The sequence below is a fragment of the Dasypus novemcinctus genome, chromosome 5 (assembly GCF_030445035.2).
Source record: "Dasypus novemcinctus isolate mDasNov1 chromosome 5, mDasNov1.1.hap2, whole genome shotgun sequence".
In the NCBI taxonomy this organism is placed as follows: Eukaryota; Metazoa; Chordata; class Mammalia; order Cingulata; family Dasypodidae; genus Dasypus; species Dasypus novemcinctus.
The window spans coordinates 109119450-109140483 of NC_080677.1; positions in this window are offsets into that span (position 1 = coordinate 109119450).

Sequence of the window (21034 nt, forward strand, 5' to 3'; positions counted from 1 at the left end):
TTATATTTATGTTTCATACACTTGAAATCACACAATATGTGGTACTTTGTGTCTCTTTTCTTTCACTTAGGATAATGTGGATTTTTTGCCTGATATGAACATCTTTTAGTATTAACATACATAACATTTGTTCAGTTTCTAAGAAAAATTGTTATATGAAATATTACCCATATTCATATTTCACATGCAGTTTTACTATGTGATAAAATTCAATGTTACATTTTTTAGCTTTTTTTAAGTAAATAAACGTTATCTTAGACTTTCCCTTTTAATCATTGTCATACCATATAATAGCATGGCTAGTTACAAATATTCTGTTGTGCTCCACCTTTTCTATTCATTTCCAAAGATTAACACACAAGTTTTTTACCAATTCTGCACAAGTTAACCCTCAGTTTTCCATTCTCCAACTTCACTCTAATTTTCTGATGACCTATATTATAATAATTAACTCCATGAGTTTACATAATATATTTAGTTCATAATAGTGCAGTTGTACAGTATTTGTCCTTTTGTGTCTGACTTGCTTCACTCAACATAATGTCCTCCAGGTTCATCCATGTTGTCATATGCTTCATGACTTCGTTTCATCTTACAACTGCAACATATTCCATCATGTATGTACACCACAATTTGTTTATCCATTCATTGGTTGAGGACACCTGGGTTGTTTCCATCTTTTGGAATCATGAATAATGACCCTATGAACATCATTGTGCAGATGTCTGTTTGTATCACTGCTCTCAGTTCTTCTAGGTATGTACCCAGTAGTGGTATTGCTAGGTCATGTGGTAAATCTATATTCAATTTCTTTGAAAACTGCCTAACAGTCCTCCCCAGTGGCTATACTATTTTACATTCCCACCAACAGTGAATAAGTGTTCTTAATTCTCCAAACTTCTGGTTTTCAGTCTTTTTAGTAGTGGCTGTTTTAATAGGTATGAAATGATATCTTATTGTAGCTTTGATTTGCATTTCCCTAATCACTTGTGATGTTGAACATTTTTTCATATGCTTTTTCACCTTTTGTATTTCTTCTTTGGACAAATGTCTATTCAAGTCTTTTGCCCATATTTTAATTGGGTCATTTGTCTTTATTGTTGAGTTGTAGCATCTCTTTATATATTGTGGATAGCTCTTATCAGAAATGTGATTTTCAAATATTTTCTCCCATTGAGTCGGCTGTCTTTTTAGTCTTTTGACAAAGTCCTATGAGGTACAAAAGTGCTTAGTTTTGAGGAGGTCTCATTTATCTTTTTTTTCTTTTGTTGCTCATGCTTTGGGTGTAAGATCCAAGAAACCACAACCTATCACAAGATCTTGAAGATGTTTCCCTATATTTCCTGCTAATAGTTTTATGGTTCTGGCTTATATATTTAGGTCTTTGATCTCTTTTGAGTTGGTTCTTGTATAGAGTGTGAGATAGGAGTCCTCTTTCATTCTTTTGGTTATAGGTATCCAGTTCTCCCAGCACCATTTGTTGAAGAAATTGTTTTGTCTTGTTAACATGGACTTGGTAGGTTTGTCAAAATCCAGTTGGCCGGGAAGCGGTTATGGGTCAATCAGTTGGGCTCCTATCTACCATATGGGAGGCCCTGGGTTTGTGTCCCGGGGCCTCCTTGTGAAGGTAGCCTTGCCCACACACTACGGAGTGCCACCTAGCCCACAAGTGCCGTGGAGAGCCGACTCAGTGAGGTGACGCAATAAAAAAAGCGAGACAAGTAAAAACACAGAAGAGTGCGCAGTGAATGGGCACAGAGAGCAGATAGCAAGCAAGCTGTGGAGGAGGGGAAGGATAAAAAAAATCCAGTTGGCCATAGAAATGAGAGTTTATATCTGGACTCTCAGTTCTATTCCATGGATTAGTGTGTCTATCTTTATGCCAGTACCATGCTATTTTAACCACTGTAGCTTTGTGGTGTGTCGCAAGGTCTGGCTGTGAAAGTCCTACCACATCAATCTTTATTAGATGCTTTTGTCTATTTGGGTGCACTTTCCCTTCCAAATAAGTTTGGTAAAGCAGGCTTTTGGAATTTGACTGGTATTGCATTGAATTTTTACATAAGTTTGAGTAGGATTGAAATCTTCATGGTATTTAGACTTTCAATCCATGAACATGGAAGGTCTTTCCATTTGTTTAGGTCTTCATTAATTTCTTTTAGCATGGTTTTGTAGTTTTCTGCATAAAGTTCCTGCACTTTGGTTAAATTGTTTTCTAGGTATTTGAGTCTTTTTGTTGCTACTGTAATAGGAATTTCCCCCCTGATTTCCTACTCAGATTGTTCCATGCTAGTATACAGGAACATTACTAATTTTTGCATTTTGATCATGTATCCTGCCACTTTGCAGAACTCATTTATTAGCTCAAGTAGCTTTGGCGTAGACATTTCAGAATTTTCTAAAGAGGATCATGTTTTCTACAAATAGTGAGAGTTTTACTTCCTCTTTTCCTATTTTTCCCCCCTAATTTACTCTAGCTAGAACTTCTAGCACAACATCGAATAACAATGGTGACAGTGGGCATCACTGTCTTGTTCCTGATCTTAGAGGGAAAGATCTTTCAACCTTTCCTCATTGAGTACTATGTTGGCTGTGGGTTTTTCATATATGCTCTTTATCATATTAAGGAATTTTCCTTCTAGTCCCATCTTTTGAAGTGCTTTTATTAAGAAAGGATGCTGGATTTTGTCAAATGCCTTTTTGTGCCTGATTGAGATGATCATGTGGTGTTTTTCCTTCAGTTTGTTAATGTGGTGTATATTGTTAGTTTATTTTCTTGTGTCAAACCATCCTTGCATACTAGGAATAAATCTCACTTGGTTATTGATGTATACTTTTTTAAAAATATGCTTTTGGATTCTATTTGCAAGAATTTTGCAGAGAACTTTTGCATCTGTGTTCATTAGAGAGATTGGTCTGTAATTTTCTTTTCTTATAGTATTTTTATCCAGCTTTGGTATTAGGCTGATGTTGGTTTCATAAAATGTGTTGGGTAATTTTCCTACCTCTTCAATTTTTTGGAATAGATGAACAGGATTGGTATTAATTCTTTTCGAATTTACTTGTGAGGACATCTGGTTCTGGACTTTCCTTTGTTGGGAGATTTTTGATGGCTGATTCAATTTCTTTAAATGTAATTGGTTTGTTAGTAAGTTCTTGTATTTCTTGTAGAGTAAATGTAGGTTGTGCATTTCTAGGAATTTGTCCATTTCATCTAAGTTGTCTAGTTTGTTTGCATACATTTCTTATAATATTCTCTTATGATCCTTTCTATTTCTGTGGAGTAGTCATATCTTACCCCTTTCATTTCTGCTTTTATTTATTTGCAACCTCTCTCTTTTTTTCTTTGTTAGTCTAGCTAAGGGTTTGTTAATTTTATTGATTTTCTCAAAGAACCAGCTTTTGTTTTATTTATTTTCTCTATGTTTTTGTCTCAATTTCATTTATTTCTGCTCTAATCTTTATTATTTTGTTTGTTTTGGGATTGGTTTGTTGTTCTTTTTCTAGTTTCTCCAATTGTTCAGTAAGATCTTTGATTTCAGCTCTCTCTTCTTTTTTAACATAGGTATTTAGGGGTATAAATTTCCCTCTCATCACTGCCTTCATTGTATCCTGTACATTTTGATAAGTTGTGTTCTCATTTTCATTCATCTCAGTATGTTACTAATTTCACTTATATTTTCTTCTTTGAACCACTGATTGTTTAGAAGTGTGTTATTTAGCCTCCACACATTTGTGACTTTTCCCCTTTTTCATCTATTATTGATTTCCAGTTTTATTCTATGATGATGTGAGAAGGTGCTTTGTATAGTTTCAATCTTTTACATTTATTGAGACCTGTCTTTTGACCTAACATGTGGTACATCCTGGAGAAAGATCCATAGGCACTTGAGAAGAATATATAACCCACTGATTTGGCATGCAAGTTTCTGTATATATCTGTTAAGTCTAGCTCATTTATCATATTGTTCAAGTACTCTGGTCCCTTTTTGATCTTTTGTCTAGCTGTTCTATCTAATGATGTGAGTGGTGTGTTGAGGTGTCCAATTGTTATTGTGGAGATGTCTATTTCTTCCTTCAGTTTTGCCAGAGTGTACCTCATGTATTGGGGGGCACCCTGGTTAGGTGCAGAGACATGACTTATTTCTTCTCTGTGGATTGTCCCTTTTATTAATATATAATGCCCTTCTGTTTCTCTTATAACTTTTTTGCATTTAAATTCTGTTTTGCTTGGAAGTGTACTTGGCTCAATGGATAGAGCATCTGCTGACCACATGGGAGGTCCACGGTTCAAACCCAGGGCCTCCTTGACCCATGTGGAGCTGGCCCACGTGCAGTGCTGATGCAGACAAGGAATGCTGTGCCATGCAGGGGTGTTTCCCGCATAGGGGAGCCCCACGCACAAGGAGTGCACCCTGTAAGGAAAACCACCCCGCACGAAAGAAAGTTCAGCCTGCCTAGGAGTGGCGCCACACAGAGGCTGACACAGCAAGATGACACAACAAAAAGAGACACAGATTCCCAGTGCCACTGACAAGAATAGAAGTGGACACAAAAGAACACACAGTGAATGGACACAGAATGGACAACTGGGGCAGGGGGAGAAGGGGAGCAAAATAAATTAAAAAAAATTTTTTTTGTCCGTTTTATCCAATATTAGTATAGCTACTACTGTTTGTGTGGAGTATCTTTTTCCAACCTTTGCTTTCAGCTGGTTTGTATCCTTGGGTCTAAGGTAAGTCTCTTGTAGGCAGCATATGGTTATCTTTTTTTAAAAAATCCATTCTATCAATCTATATCTTTTGTTTGGGGAGTTCCATCCATTCATGTTCGATGATATTACTGTAAATGCATTATTAACTTCCACTATTTTATTCTTTGGCTTTAATATGTCATATCTTATTTTCATCTGTCTTTTACTCTTTTGGTTATCCTGCTATTCTTGCCTTCTACACTCTTCTCCAAGCTTCTTTGTCGTGTCCTTTTCTTTCAGATTATAAGGTTCCCTTTACTACTTCCTGCAAAGGTGGATTTTTTTTTTTTTTTTTTTAGAAACTCTCAGTTTCTGTTTATTTGTTAATATTTTAAACTTACCTTCATATTTGAGGGACGATTTTGCTGGATAAAAAATCCCAGCTAGCAATTTTTCTCTTTCAATATCCTAATCATATCATTCTACTGTCTTCTCACCTCCTTGGTTTCCGATGAGAAATCTGCACTAAGTTTTATTGAGCATCTCTTTCATGTGATGGTTTGCTTCTCTCAGAATTTTCTTTTTATATTTGACATTTGACATTCTGAGTAGTATGTCTTGGAGTAGGTCTATTAGGATTTATTCTAATTTGGGTATGCTGTACTTCTTGGACATGTAAATTCATTTCTTTCATGAGAGTTGGCAAATTTTCAGCCATTATTTCCTCAAATACTCTTTCTTCCCCCATTTACTTCTCTTCTCCTTCTGGAAATCCTATGGCATGTATATTGTTGTGCTTCATGTTATCATTCATCTCCCTAAGCCTCTGCTCAAATTCCCCATTCTTTTCTCTCTGTGTTCTTCTCTCCTCAATTTCAGCTGCTTTGTCTTCTGTCACTTTATTCTTTTTTCTATCATTTTGAGTCTGCTGTCATATGCCTCTAATATGTTTTTTTAAAAATCTCACCTATCATGTCTTTCATTCCCATGAACACTGTTATTTTTGTATTCAGGTTTTCAAAATCTTCTTTGTGTTCATTCAGTGTCTTCTTCATGTGCTTTATCTCTTTAGCATATTGTCTTTCAACTCATTAATTTGATTTTGGAAATTTGTATGAATGTCATTGATTTGTTGTCTCAAGTCCTGTATCTCATCTAGGGCTTTGATATATTCCTGTCTTTGGGCCATTTCTTCCATTTCTTAGTATGGCTTGTAATTTTTTTGCTGATGTCCAGGCATCTAATTATAATGGTGAATTTACTCTGTTTAATTTCTTCCTCTTTTGTCAGGTTTTAGTGGCAGGAGGCTGTGTTACTGCTATTCTTTGATTCTTGGTTCAACCTGTTCTAGATCTTTAGAATTGTCCCTGGACCCAGTAATGGATTGTAGACCCACTTCCATAGGCCATGGGGAGGGAGGCTGCAAAGGCTGGAAAAAGCCTCTCTCACTTTTAAATTTTAGTTTCCTCACATGCACTTACTTGATCTGCCAGCAGGATGGTGCTCTTTGGCAGCCCTCTCAGTTCAAATCTGTGTCAAGGTGTGTTTGCTGCCATACAGATGGCATTAATGTGGAAGGGGATCCTGCCTTGAGGCTAAGAGCCTCAAAATTCAAAGTTTCTCAGAGGCTGTCCTGCAACCTTTGCTGGTAGCTCCCTCCCTTCCTTTTTCAGGTAGGAAATAATTCCATTCCCCTCTTTGTTCTCAACAACCAGTCCTGGTCAATAGGTAGGGTGATTGAGAGGGTTGGCTCCCAATGCAAACAATGGTGTGGCCCTCCCAGCCTGGAAGGGCTGGCGGGACACAGCAGACCAAATTTGTGGGCCAAAAACTGAATCAGCCTCAGGCTGCGTACCTTTCTCTCTGCTTTCCTAGGAGAGGAAGAGTTTGGATCCCTGTGACCCCTTTTGTCTGTAGCCACCAGCCTGAGGCTGGAGAACTCAAAATTGTCTGCTTGTAGGATGGGGTAAGGGTGCCGGCAGCTGTAGTTGCAGCTTCTATTTAGTCTTTCTGTTGAGATTCTTTTCCTGTGCCTATCTCTCTTCTGGTTGGTATTCGGCTTTCTCCTGGTGTCCCAAATCCTAGAATATATTTTTTCCCAAGCTATTTCTGCCTGTTCTCTAGCAATAATTTTCTGGGAGAGGAGAGAATCCCATGTCTTTCTAATCTGCCATCTTCCTGGAAGTACAGTGTCCTCTTAATATTCATAATCTCTTTAGCCAGCTTATTGAATTTATTGAGGATATTTGTTTGGGCATACATTAGTTATCTCAACTCCTTTATGTTATCTGGAGGCTTAGTTTGTTCCTATGGCTGGGCCATATCTTCCTGTTTCTCTGTATGGGTTGTAATTTTTTTGTTGGTGTCTTGGTATCTGATTTACTTGATGTATTTATTCTGGGCTCAGTTGCTCTCTTTAGTATTGGGCTTTCTATTTTATTGGCTTTCTGCTGCAGCCCCTCTTTGATACTTGGTACAACTTAATTTGGAAATTTATAGTGGCCCATGTTTAGCCAATCTGAAAAATTTTAGCTCTTTTCCATCTGTTTCTTGCCCTTTCTCCCTTACTGGTTACAGATTGGGAGCTGAGGATGCAGTTGGTACTGTAAGCCATGCAGGCTGAGGGTGTCGGCATTCCCCCAGGAACCGATGAGGTTTCTCCCACCTTTTTCCCCTGGCAGGGGTAGGGGTGGAGCCACAGCCATGCGCATTAGTCCATGCCATGCAAGCCAAGACCACCTGTAGTTGCCTGGAGAGACTGATGAAGCTTCACACCCCTTCCTTCTTTGCCTGGGGCAGAGGTAGAGCTGTAGTTGTAGGCAGTAAACTAAGTCATGTTAGTCAAAAGTGACTGCATTTGCCCAGATAGATTGATGAAGCACTGCCCTGTTTTGTCCTAGTGGGGCAGGGATGTAGCTGCATGAGTGTCCAACAGTCTAGTTTGTGCGGTTCAAAAGCAACTACAGCTGCCCAGATCCTCTCACCTTCCTCCTTGTCGGGGACAGGGCTGGAGCCCAGGTTAGGGCAGCAATCTGACCAGGATGGAAAGAAGCCAGTCTCTATCACCACTGTGATTTTCTTTTCTTTTTTTTTTTTTTTAAGATTTATTTATTTCTCTCCCCCCCCCCGCCCCCCACCCTGGTTGTCTGTTCTCTGTGTCTATTTGCTGTGTCTTCTTTGTCCGCCTCTGTTGTTGTCAGAGGCACAGGAATCTGTGTTTCTTTTTGTTGCGTCATCTTGTTGTGTCAACTCTCCGTGTGTGCGGCACCATTCCTGGGCAGGCTGCACTTTCTTTCGCACTGGGCGGCTCTCCTTACAGGGCGCACTCCTTGCGCATGGGGCTCCTCTAGGCGGGGGACACCCCTGCGTGGCAGGGCACTCCTTGCATGCATCAGTACTGCGTATGGGCCAGTTCCACACAGGTCAAGGAGGCCCAGGGTTTGAACCGCGGACCTCCCATGTGGTAGACGGATGCCCTAACCACTGGGCCAAGTCCGCCACCCACCACTGTGATTTTCAATCAGTCCCACTTCCCCTCATGCTGGGGGTAGAGTTAAAATGGGGGCTACCAGGCTCTTTCCAAATTGGACAGGCTCAAATTTTAGCTGTTCTTAGGACTGGACTTTATCCAGCTGAATTTACTAATCAGTAGCTGAAATTGGTGTCTGACCATCTTTTCCTGCCCAGTTTTGACAAAATGGAGCTTCCCACTCCAGCCAGGGAATAGTTCCTGAGGCGTCTTGTGCCACCAGTGGGACATGGGTACTGGCCTCCACGATGTGGAATGCTCTACTTACAATGCTTCTCTGCAGAAAGGCAGTCTCCTTTCATTCTTCCAAGGATGTTGCAGAATGCTATTCTGGTCCCCTAGTCACCTCAAACACTTAATTTAGATAGCTCTGACTGATTACTACCTGTGCTATAGGATGAGCTGACTACTCTGCTACTATATTGCTCCTCTTCTCTTCTTTGTATCTTTTTGTGTCAACCTTATAATGTTTGTTTTCATTTTCCGTTTTGAATATACACATTTAAAAAAAACAATATGTGTTTTAATGTCCTTGTCTGCTAATTGTTTCATCTTCATTATTCTGCATCTATTTCTATTTGTTTTTTTTTTTCCTAGTTATGAGTCATATTGCATGCTTGGTAATTTTTATTGGATCCTGGACATTGCGAATTTTACATTTTTGGGTGCTGGATTTTATTGTATTCCTTTAGATATTGTTGCATTTATGTTTGGGATGAAATTAAATGATATAGAATCATTTTGATCCTTTTGAGGCTTGCTTTTATTCTTTGTCAGGGTTAGTCCAGGGCAGCCTTTAGTCTTGGACTAATTGCCCACCCCAATTAAGCAATACCTTTCTGAAATCTCTACCTAGTGCTCCATACATATAAAAATCTTTCCATCTGGCTGGTGGGAACACAAACTTCCAAACCTCTTATAAATCCTGGTAAGTGAGCCACTTACTCCCTTCGGGTGTTCCTTCCCTGGCTCCAGGTAGTTTCTCCTATGTATGCAGAGGTTGCTTCTCAGCCAAAGATTTTAGAAGAACTGTCTGTAGATCTGGAGCTCGATATCTATGCAGCTCCCTCCTTTTAATATTTATCCCTCAAATTCTAGTCATCCTGACCTTTCCAAACTCTTAAGTTCTGTCTCCTCAATTCAACAATACTACTGGGCTCTTCTTGGGTTTCCCTTCACTGTTCTGTGATCTGGAAAGTCTCCAGGCAGTGAGATGGAATAATCTTAGGGCTTGCCATTTCTGTTTCTCTTCTTTCAGTATTGTCCTATGATGTCTATTTTCCAATATCTGAAACCTTGTTCTAGGTATTTTGTCTGGTTTTATCATTGTTTAAAGTGGGAGGGCAAATCCAGTCCCTGTTATTCCATAATGACCAGAAACAGACATTCTTGAATCATTGTTAAAACAGAAACATATATACAGGATATACATTTTGCAACTGACTTCACCACAATCTCCCCATCCCCAATTATATACTTCTGTGTCAATATATCTAGATTTTCTTCCTTTTTTTAATGGCCCTGTCAGAGTTTCAATAAAAATTGTTCTTTCTCTTTTTGCCAAAGCCTGCTTTTCTCTTAGGTCTTAGACATAAGTGTATAGGGGACAAAAGAGAAACCTAAGTGCCTAATAGTAGACTGCTTTTAAAATATCTTTTTTTAAAAAATATTTATTTTTATTTATTTCTCACCGTTGTTTGTGCTCGCTGTCTGCTCTCTGTCTGTTCATTGTGTACTCTCTGCTCATCTTTTTAGGAGGCATCAAGAACTGAACCTGGGACCTCCCATGTGGGAGGCAGGTGTCCAATCACCTGAGCCACCTCTGTTTCCTGCTTGTTGTGTCTCTCATTGTGTTTCCTCATTGTGTCTCCTTGTTGCATCATCTCATTGCATCATCTTGTTGCATCAGCTTGCCATGCCAGCCTGTCATATCAGTTTGCTGTCTTGCTCATCTTCTTTAGGAGGCACTGGGAACTGAACCTGGGACCTCCCATGTGGTAGGGTGCCCAACTGCTTGAGCCACATCTGTTTCTCAGTAGGCTGCCTTTAGAATTGTCCCCTTTCCCTTCATGGGTTAGGATATATTATTTTGTAGGACTAACTCCTTCCGTCTTAGGATGAATTCTTTTCCAGAACCTTCTTGGGCTCCTCTTGCCTATGGGTTCCTGTCAAGTTTACTCTCCAGTTTGTTAAATACAAGAAGATTAGACTCAAGGTAGAGCCCCACTACCTTTAGAGCTAATTAGAATATGGGATATGTGTAATTGAAGTGTGAGCGCAATTTGGGATATGTGTAATTGAAGTGTGAGCGCAATTCTGTGGGATCAAGAAGATTCAACCTATTCTTTGGAACAGAGGGTAAGAAACCCTCTAATCTGATTAAACTTCATTCTTATAAAACACACATCTGGTCATAATAATTCCCTGTTTAAGAATCCTCAATTTCCCATTACCTATGGAATAAACTTCAAGTTTTTAAAAACACAACTCCCAAGAATCTATTTTTTATTTTTAAATTTTATGTGCCCCAGTTTTACTTTCCTCTAAGCATGCCATATGTTTTCTCACTTTCACTTTCTGTCTCAGCCATTCATTTAGCTTTGAATGTTCTTTCAGACCTTCTTGACATGCCAAAATTCTGCTCATCCCTGAAACCCAACTCAAGTGCCATGTCATCTAGTAGCCCTTTCTCTGAGCACTCTAGTAATAATGAAGGCTTCCCTTCCCTATTTTTGGTCCTAAAATTCTCACAGCATCTATCAATTTGATTATAGGATGTATTGCCCTCTATCAGGTATTCTGTTACACATATCTCTACCTCTTCAACCTCTGATCCAATGAGTTGGACAGCAAGGGCTAGAGCAATACTTATAAGCTCCTCAAGGCCTCTGGCCTCCAACAGTAATTATCATGGATACTTGTGTGAACTCAGTGGGTTTTCCACAAAGACTTGGATATCTCTGACAGGCATAATGTCATGTGACAGACTGTGGGAATAGGGTAAGGTGACTTACAGATGGGAAGTAACCACTTTTATGGTTGTAGAAACACTTTTATTTATCTATGTATTTATTTTGAGAAATCAACCAACCAAGGTGAGGAGTAGATCATGCATCTGACTTTATTCATGGCCCAGTCTCCCTAATTTAGTTGCATGTTGTTTTCCCCACTCTTCAGACTACATAAAAGAAAGTCTCTGAAATACCAGCCTAAACTCAATGAAATCTTATCAAATAAATAATTTCATTCAACTGAAGAACTTCCAGCAGACAAAATTTCACAGTAGGCCACCCAGGACTCGCACCAGTCTGTCTTTTTGCAGCTACCAAAAACAAGAGAATGTCTCATTTAGAAGTGTTCTTTACTCTTATTGTAAGATAAATCCCTACTCTTATTTTCAGATTATGGGATTTCAATATTGAAGTTAACTGAGGAAACTTCTGATCCAACGTGTTGGACTACAAGGGGGGCTATCTGGTAGACCTTCACCCAGGACATTTGCATCTGATTTCCACTGTACCTTTGGTGCTGATGACTCCTGCTTCCTGTACAGCTGGTAACAGAACAGTGAAGAGATAGAAATGAACTCACAGGCACTGGAGAGTGAAAATCTCCAGGGGTGTTATGAGCAGAGTTGGGCTCCCACAGAGTTTAACAGAATCCTGCCCAGTGGCCCTTGTGATGAACCACAGGCTGCAATTTTTGATGGGGGAAGGGTAGGAACCAGGAGTCTGTGCATTCTATTCACTACATTGGCCAATAAAAGGTTTAAAAAGAAGTTTAAAATGTGGATTTCACGTTTCATCCTAGCTGGCACTGGCTAGTTCAGAATCTCATTGCTCCTTATCTGGACTATACCAGTAGTTTCCATCCTTCTTTAAATTATAAAAAGTAATATTTGGTTAAAAGGTAGTATAGAAGTGGAAAGTCCAAACTAAAAGCATGCCCAGGCAGGTGGTATGAGGGAAGAAAAAGGTGTAAGTTTATAGGGAATAATGGGGACTTTATGGTGGCCCCTCCCAAGGCATTCAAATTTAAACTTAAAACAAACAAAAATACCCAAATAAACAAATCTCCCTGCAGACCAAATTTGTCCCTGGGCTGCAAATTTGCCACATCTGGATCTTTCCAGGTATTTCTAATACATAAATAGATCAATATTGTAACTACAGATATAGATACTTATATATATGGTATATTTGTTTTATATAAGAGGGACCATAAATACATATTATGAACCTTGCTTTTTCATGTAGCATTATATCTTGGAAAGCTTGCATGTTAGATTTCCTCATAACTAGTACCCTATAGATGGACATTTAGGTTCTAGTTTCCAAGGTTTTTCTTCAAATTTTTTCCAAATAAGGCAGCGTTTTTTATCCTTGGACATGATTCTGGGAATATACACATAGGATAAATCTGACAAAGTGGAATTCCTAGGTCAATTTAATAGCTATTGCCAAACTGCCTGCCAAAAAGTTGTATCTATTTAATTTCTACCAACAGTGTTTCTCTGTTTAATTTTTAACCTTTTTTTTTTTTTTCTGTATGTGCCTCAGTTATTCTCAACAGAATAGCTGTCCTCATTTCTCTAGCTCAAAGTGTACTATTCACAGAAAATTTCTTTACTCTGTTTATTGAAGAACTGGAGAAACATAAATATGTTTTGCCTACATAAAGTTAATGGCCTGTGGTAAAGAATGTAGACGTTTCAGCAGCCTTCCATGTTGTCAGGCTTGGGGAACACTGGGTGAGTGTGTTAGACACCTGGCATGGGTTTGGGGGGAAAGGCGGGTCTTCTGAGGCAGTGCCTGCCAGGTTGGACCACAGCCTCTGCCCACCCCTTCCCTCTTGCTCAATGCACACATCACCAAGTCTGTGTTTAACTGTTTCTTCTCTGCTAGGAGAGGGGACTGGAGCCAGGGAGATGGGGAGTGTCCTTTAGCCTCCTGAGTCTGATTACCCCAGCTCGACTTCTGGATAGGGCCATAGAGTGAAGGCAACTTCCTCTGTTTACTGGACCATGCCATCATAGGTTTCAGTTATCTCTTACCTGTTCCTCCAAACTCTTCTACCATCTTGGTAGAAGTTCTGCTCTTTTGCCTAGTGGCCAAGGCCATGCCTTGGTGCCAGAGGCAAAGCAATCGTTGGAACAGTGTGGAAATTTTAAACATTGTGGATTCTGAGAAATAGAGCCTCCAATAGTAAAAGATTTGCCAACAAATAAAATGTTTTTGTAGACCAGAAGTCAGGTGGGTTACAGATAGTTCTAGGTGGACAGTTGTTGCTTCCCAGTTCTTGGTTGTTCCCCAGCCATGTGACTCTGGCTGCCATTTTGTTTCCCTGCCCCTCTCCTTATTCCCTGACAGCTTTCTGCCCCTTGGAACTCCCACAGACTTTGTTCATAGCTACATATATCATTTATCACATTGCTTGTAATCCACTTATATGTTTATCTCTACCATTGGGAGCTACTTGATTGAAGTTCTTAATAACAACAACAGTAGTAGTAATAGCAATAATGTAGTGTTTCAATATTTTAGGTACTCTTCTAATTGCTTTACACGAATTAATTCTTTCAGACTTCAAAAAACCCTCATAATGTTTGGTATCTCCATCTCTGTCTACTTCTTGAGCATTCTTTGTTCTCTCTATGAGTTCTTTCTCTAACTCTTTCAATTGAGATTTCTCTTCCCTCTACTTAGCCAGACTGGGTTGAAAAACAATCTACTCATTGGTTTACAATATGTTGATCTTGAGTAAAAAAATATTTGTAATATTCATATAATCACAGATTATATAAAATAATGGGATTGTTTTCTCATTTAGCCTGACATCAAGGGCATTTACTTGGCTTTCATTACCAGCAAAGATCATCTCTGGCTAATCATTTAAATTAGAATACTCAATTTGCATCCACTAGAGTAGAATAACTATGCATTTTCCCTTTAAACAGTTAATTAGCTCTGCAAACACTAATGTTTTTAAAAAGTAATCTGTATTTCTTCAAATGCTGGATTGGCTCAGGAGACACAGAAATGAATAACATGACGTCCCTGTCCTCAAGGAGCTCAGCAATGTGGGTAGGAGAGACAAACAGATATACAAACATCATCACAATACAGTGTGCTAAATGCAACTATTTAACTGCTTACAAGGGGCAAAGATAGCACAGAGGATAACGAAAGATACTTGGTTTCTTTTGGAAGGCTTGCCAGAGGAAGAGACAACTTCATTGAGTTTTGAAGAAAAAATAGGAATTTTTCAGGCAGCCTAGTGAGTAAGAACATTTAGTAGCGGAGAAGAATATGTGTAAAGGCCTGGAGAAAGAAAATTGCATGGTGTTTGGAGAGGAATTACCACTGAAATGTTTGGTCTGAGTCTGAAGTTTTGGGGGATTGTGGGAGGTGGGGGTGGTAGGAGAGAAGCTTGTAGAGGAAAGCAGAGACTAGATTTTGAAGTGTTTTGCGTACAAGATGTGGATCTTGAATTTAGTATTAGCAACAGGGAGCCAGTAAACCGGGGGCTCTTAAATTTTTTTGTTCCATGGACCCCTTTGCCAGTCAGGTGAAAAACAGACATTTTATGAAGCCCACACTATACTGTGTAGTATTTAATAAATATATCACACCCTCACCAACACATCCCCACAAGAATATTTTTTTGTATTTCAATTCACTCTCACAGACCCCTTGTTAAGAACCCCTGAGGTAAACAGTTTTAAGAAGAAAAGATGTGATTTGAGTCGCGTTTTAAAAAGATTACTTTGTCAGATGTGTGAAAGACAGATTGGAAAGGGGTGATGAGGAGAGAGCTGGAAACCAATTCGGTGGTAGTAGCCCAGGTGAGAGATAATGAAGCCTGACTAAGTGGAAATGGCGGGGAGCAAGATGAATTCAGCAGATTCTTAGAAGGTAGGATGTAAAGGAAGGGGAGCAGGGATCTGTAGGAGGAGGAAAAGGGAAGCTGGGATCTGTGCCCAAGGCTGCCTGACCCCTTAGCCTCATTGCATTATGCCACAGGTATTGGAGATGGTGTGTGGGAGCCTGGGGGTGGTGGATGTTAACGCCACTACCCAAGATAAAGAATATAGAAGGAACAGAACATAGAAGATTTTGGAGTGAAGTGGGAGGTCCTGGTTTGGAGTGAGAGAAAGAGGAGGTAAAGAAAGGGTAATGAATTTAATCTAGTATTTGTTGAACACGAGATGTTTGCGGATCATCCATATGAAGATATACAGAAGGTAGGTAAATATAGGGATCAAGAGTTTGGGGTATTGAATAGAGCAAAAGATGTTTATTTGGAAGTCTTTAGGGTAACTATGAAGTTAGAGGAATGACTGAGATATGGAAGTCTCATCAAGATCTCTACATGGTAAATAACTATCAAAATATCAATTCTCTGGCCTTCACTTTTATTACTTAAAAGTATTCAGATCAGACTTTATAAAAATTTATTCTCATTTATCCAATTTAATTGTTTTCAAAGACAGGGTTACCACCTGCCATTACATACCCTTTGCAATTGGTGGCGCTGGCGCCTGGCAGAGAAAAGGCGGCAGAGGCATCTGAACCCGCAGGACAGGTTCGCGCGCGGAGGTGGCGACACTCTAGCCAGAACCCGGTACTCGGTGGCTTGCGGGAGACTGGGTTAAGGCCTAGGACTTCTGGTCCTAGGGAGCGCATGCGCAACCTGTTCCCCCCACCCTGGAGTCTAGTAGCCCAGGTAAGAGGCTGGGTGGGGAAGGAATGGGTCCCTCATCCTCACCCAGCCCACACCAAGAGTGGTTGTAGCCACAGTTGGAGTATGTGGGCAGTGTGCTTGGATCCCACCATCCTGGGGACAAAGCTCTGAATGATATGGTGGTGAGTGTGGTACTTCCCAGGATTGTGAGCGTCCGCACGAGGTGTATCGCCACCGCCACGCTCATGCGCAGGCCACGTGGGTGAGATAATGGTGCACTTGGTCATCACCTCCCACCTCTCGTCGAACGAGAACATAAAAGTCATCTAACCTTCGCCCTGTGCTTGGCTCCCATACATTTATTCATTCTGTCAGTTGGTTTCACCGTCCCTCCAGGGAACTGGGACTAGGTTTCTTTGGAGGCCGTTCCTTCCCACTTTGGGACAGCCTCGGTCGTTAGAAATTTCGTCTGCACACCTGCCGGCCGAGAAGGGTGGCAGCGGAGGGGGGGGGGGGGGGGGGCCGCGGGTGACCACGGCCGCACTGCGCAGGGTGGGTGTTTTCATTCGAGGTTCGAGTAGCAGTGGAGAGTGCGAGTTGCTGCTGTGCAGGTGTTGTGTGAATGGAATTCGGTGTTGTGATTGTAAGGGAAGAAGAGCTGCAGCAGCCGTGTGGGTGGAAAACGAGGGTATATGAGGAAGGCATGGAGGGGGAGGACAGCTGAAGAAGCTGTGAGGTGATGAGAGCATTCGAGGAAAAGTGAAACACCTGTTGCTGGGTTGACTCATCTACTGATCTAATGTGGAAAGAAAAAGGAGAGGAAGAAAAGAGTTTCTGTGTGGTTCTTCCCCAGGCAGCTTGGAAATTGGTTGGGCGCTGGTCTAAAACATAGTAGCTGTTTTCCTTAGAGAGCTATGGTGAGCATCAGATGAGAAAGGATATGTGAAAGGATAAAGAGCTATAAAAATGCAAGAAACTGTTATTTTATTTAGAATCTTTCAACCTATTTTTCTGCATTGGTGGATTAGATGTACTCTAGGTATGGAACAATGGGTGCAGGAGCACCAAGTGTGGGATTATGGGATGTGTGCAGTAATGCAGAGGGTGTGTAAAGATACTTTAGGGGTGCCCAGAAATATCATCTATAAAACAACTACCTGTCATTTAGGTTTATTTTATCTGGTTAATGGATTATGCAGTTCCTTTGCTTCTTTACCACTTATCTTTTGAGTTTTTGTCAAAGATTTTATCCAAAAACCAGTCTGAAGAAGGAGGAAGACAACGCTTTTGGGATATTTTGGTTAAATATGGTTGAGAGGGAAATTGACCTGACTGTATTGATACTTTCTTTAATTAGTCTTAGCATGAAACACTTTGTTGTGCAAAGAACTCTGGGCTGAGGGAGACCTAGGGAAGACTTGGCTGTGGACTCATCCCACAGTAAAGGGGTTACCTTGGCCAAGTTCCAAGATCCCTCTGAGCTTTAGTTTCTATCAGATGGGAAAATGCCTTAAAAATCTTTCATTCAGTCACATATCCAGAACTTGCAAACTTGCCACAGGGTTTTCCAGCCCCTAGTGACAGAGAATATGTCACGTCCCAAAGTGGCTGAGCTGCCCAGTCCTTCAAAACAGGCCCTACTGTTGGAAAATTCTTTATGTTGAATCAACATCTGTTTCTCTATAATTTGCACTCATTGGAGCCATACAGAATAAAATGTCTAATACCGCTTCCACAAATATTTGAAGACTGCTAACACATTTCCTTCCTCCACTCACTCCACAAGGCTTCTTTTCTTCAAGCTAAATATGCCCCGTTATTTCAAACAGGAAGGCAGTGTGGTGTAGTGGAAAGAATGCCAGCTCTGGAGCCAGACACATCTGCATTCAGTTCTCAATCTCTTCACATCCCAAGCACTTACCGCTCTGAGCTGCTGTATTTTTCTCTGAAAAAAATGTGAATGAAAATACTTATCTAGCTGGGTTATTGTGAGGATTAGGGAAAAGTTGAGTGAAGAGCCATGCTCGTGGTAGGAGCCTAAAATATGGGAGCTATTGTACTTTCAAGGATGTAACATAATTTGCAATTCATTTTAGTTGGTCTTCTCTGAGCGAATTCATCCTTGTCTTTGTCTCTCTTGAAGTCTGCTCTGTAGAACTGAATAAATACTTTCTGTGAGGTCTAACTAGCAGAATAGAGTAGGATTAGTTTATTCTGGGTACTTCTGTAATTATAGTCTACAATCGCATTAGCTTTTGGAGCCACATCACATTGATTCACTGAGTTTGTCAACTAAAACTCTAAGTCATTTTAACGTGTGCTGCCGTTTAAGTTTCTCCCATCCTAAACTTGAATTTATTTGAATCTCTAGTTACTGCTTTTGAAAGTGGTAGTACCAGTTCAGTCCTGTTGTCCCATAAATATTCCTTATATTTGTCCTGTTATAGATCTCAAATTGGGGTTAAAAAATGTGAATATTTAACCCATGGTACCAGCCCCACTGATCTCACACTGCTGTTGTGCGTCAGTGAGATAATAAAAGCAGAGCTTTTGACATTGATTTTTGCACAAATCTGAGGTTTTATTTTCATGTGGAACTGTGCTAGTGTTGGGATGTGCTAGGAATGTGTGATAAAGAGGAACACTGCTGCATGTGCTGTTGGTCACGTGTAGTTTCTGTGTATTGAGAGCAAGCCAGAGGCAGACTTTGAATTTATGTATGGTTACGTGTTTTCTCTGGCTGGCCAAGTGTTTTATACTTTGGGCCAGAAATTCTCCCTGTGGAGGAAGCTCCTTTGTTAATAAGTAAGGCAAATTTACAAGATTCATTAACTCTTTGGCTCCTAAGAGAGGCATTTTCTTCCTCTGAAAGCAAATTCCTGGCTTTAGCCAAACTGATCTCTCAGTATCGTCTGTGTTTTTCTGACCCTTTGCCGTAATGCTGGAGGTTCTTCCAGACAGGACTGCTTTCTTTGCCTAACTGAATTCTGGGTTCAAGGCCCATCTCAACCTCAATCCTTCCTCAAAGGAAGTTTTTCCTTGCCACTCTGCCCAGGAGGGTTTCCCATGTGTGCCAGACTTAAAATTTCCCTTTTTTTCAAGGTCTCTCCCTGGCCCCTCTACTCCAGGCTCCTATCCTCAAGTTCTTAAACTGTTTTCTCCTGACTACCTGCTTGCTTGTTCTGTGACTTTCAGAATAAGATCCTTTGTGCAGTGCCCAGTTCATTAAATAGAAAATTGCCTTCATCTTGGATGCTGTTGTTCTGGCCTGGTGGGAAGGAAAGGGAGGAATTATTTGTAGGGCTCAGGTTCCATTGACAATATGAATAATACATAATGAAAAGGTTGTTGTTGTTTTCAAAGTAAGAAATCCTTTACTGCATTGAAAGGACTGATTTAAATTTTAAGTAATTCAGCCCTTAAAAGGTGCTGGTTGTTACTTAAAAATAGGTAATCCTTGACTGTAAAGGGACTAATTTAAATTTTAAGTAACCAATTAGGCCATAATGGGTTTAAACACATCTCTGGATAGATGGACAAATTCCAAACTCCTTAGGATGTCATACCCTTTCTACCCTCATTTTTTGGCCTGTCCGCGCTCCAACCCACAGGACTTGCTTTGCGCGATTCTGTACCTCCGCTGTTGCTTTGCGAATGGCGAAAGCCGTCCCCTGTGGCTGGAATGTTCTTTGTCTCTGGTAAATGTCTATTCATCATTCTAGACAACCTCTCCCCCCTCCCCTTAATTACTTCCTCCCCTGTGTGCCCTCAAATTCTTGTACCTATTCAGGCAGTATTTATTAGGGGCCTGCTTTGTGGCCAGCACCACAGCGGGCCCTGGGGGTACAAAGGTAAGGATCCTTGGGCTTGTTACACGTTAGGGGGTGGAGGCCAACCTGTCACAAAATGTTGGCAGGAAATTAAAGGAACAACAACAAAAAAGTCGTCAGTTCTGCCTTCCTCACCGGATAGCAAGCACCTTGCTCTAGGGCAGGGACCATTTCTTATTCATCTGTGAATCCCAGTTCATCGTGGGGCACGCACCGTCGTGCGCTACAAGAAGCATTTGTTTAATGACCCTCTTAATCAGACACCAGTGGAACTCCCATCTTGTATTCTGCCACGCATTTCGCTGACACGTTCATCAGTGGTGGTTTCTCTAGTTGTCAGGTGGCGGGCGCTCAGAGACCAGGAGCACTGGTAGAGGCCTGCGGGGTCGGTGCGGGCCGGCGCTCTCCGGACTCAGTGGCCGCACAGAGTCGGGAGGCCCCGGAGGCGGCTGGTCGAGTCTGCAGTGGAAAAAAGGCCTGCAGCGCCCCCGCTGGTGGGAGCTGGCACTGCTCTACGCTGGCTTGCTGGCTAGAGCAGCCTGTGCCCGCGCGTGTTCATTAGAATTTCAGTTTGTAGCCATAGAATGTGCCAGACACAGTGTAATATTCTGCACTCTTCTTTTCACAGGCGTACTAGATGACTTTTAAAGGACTATGGACTAAAAAGAAAAATCCTTCCCTCTTTCCTGCAGTGCTTGGGCCCTTACATTATGATTCAGTCTTAAATAATCACTTTAATCAAATAAAGGAGCCAGGACTGGCTCTTTGCTGGGAGTGGGTGTCATGAGGGCTGCTGTGTGGTTTCTAGCATGTGGACCACGTAGCGCTGCTGCAAAGGAAACGTGCCTGGCATGAAGACTGCGGGCCGAGGGTCCCAGATAAAAAAAAGTCAGACTTTTTCTTAAGTTTTTGCCTTTGTTGATCCGTCGTAGCGGCCATTCCATGAATTTGCCAATTGGATCGGTTGGTAGGTCCAACAGAGCTTGCTTTCTCCCGATTTGGTTGTATCTTTGGTTGTTACCGGTATTTAGGGATTTTAGGAGGGTCCAAGTGCTCGTGGATAACTGCTTTGTCCCCACGAGTAGTAGGGACTCATAGTACTAAGAAGCCAGGCAGCTGCGGTGGACTGGAGCAGGCTTCAGAGCCCCGCAGACCTCGGCTCAGGGGCAGCTCCTCGGGGCTACGCAGCCTGTGGGCGGTCTAAGCGGGAATGGAGGGTTATCTGGTGGGAGACGGTCAGGAGTATCGAGGGTCTGTCGTTTTTTCTCTTGGTGTTCACTTGCTAGAGGAGTATCTTTG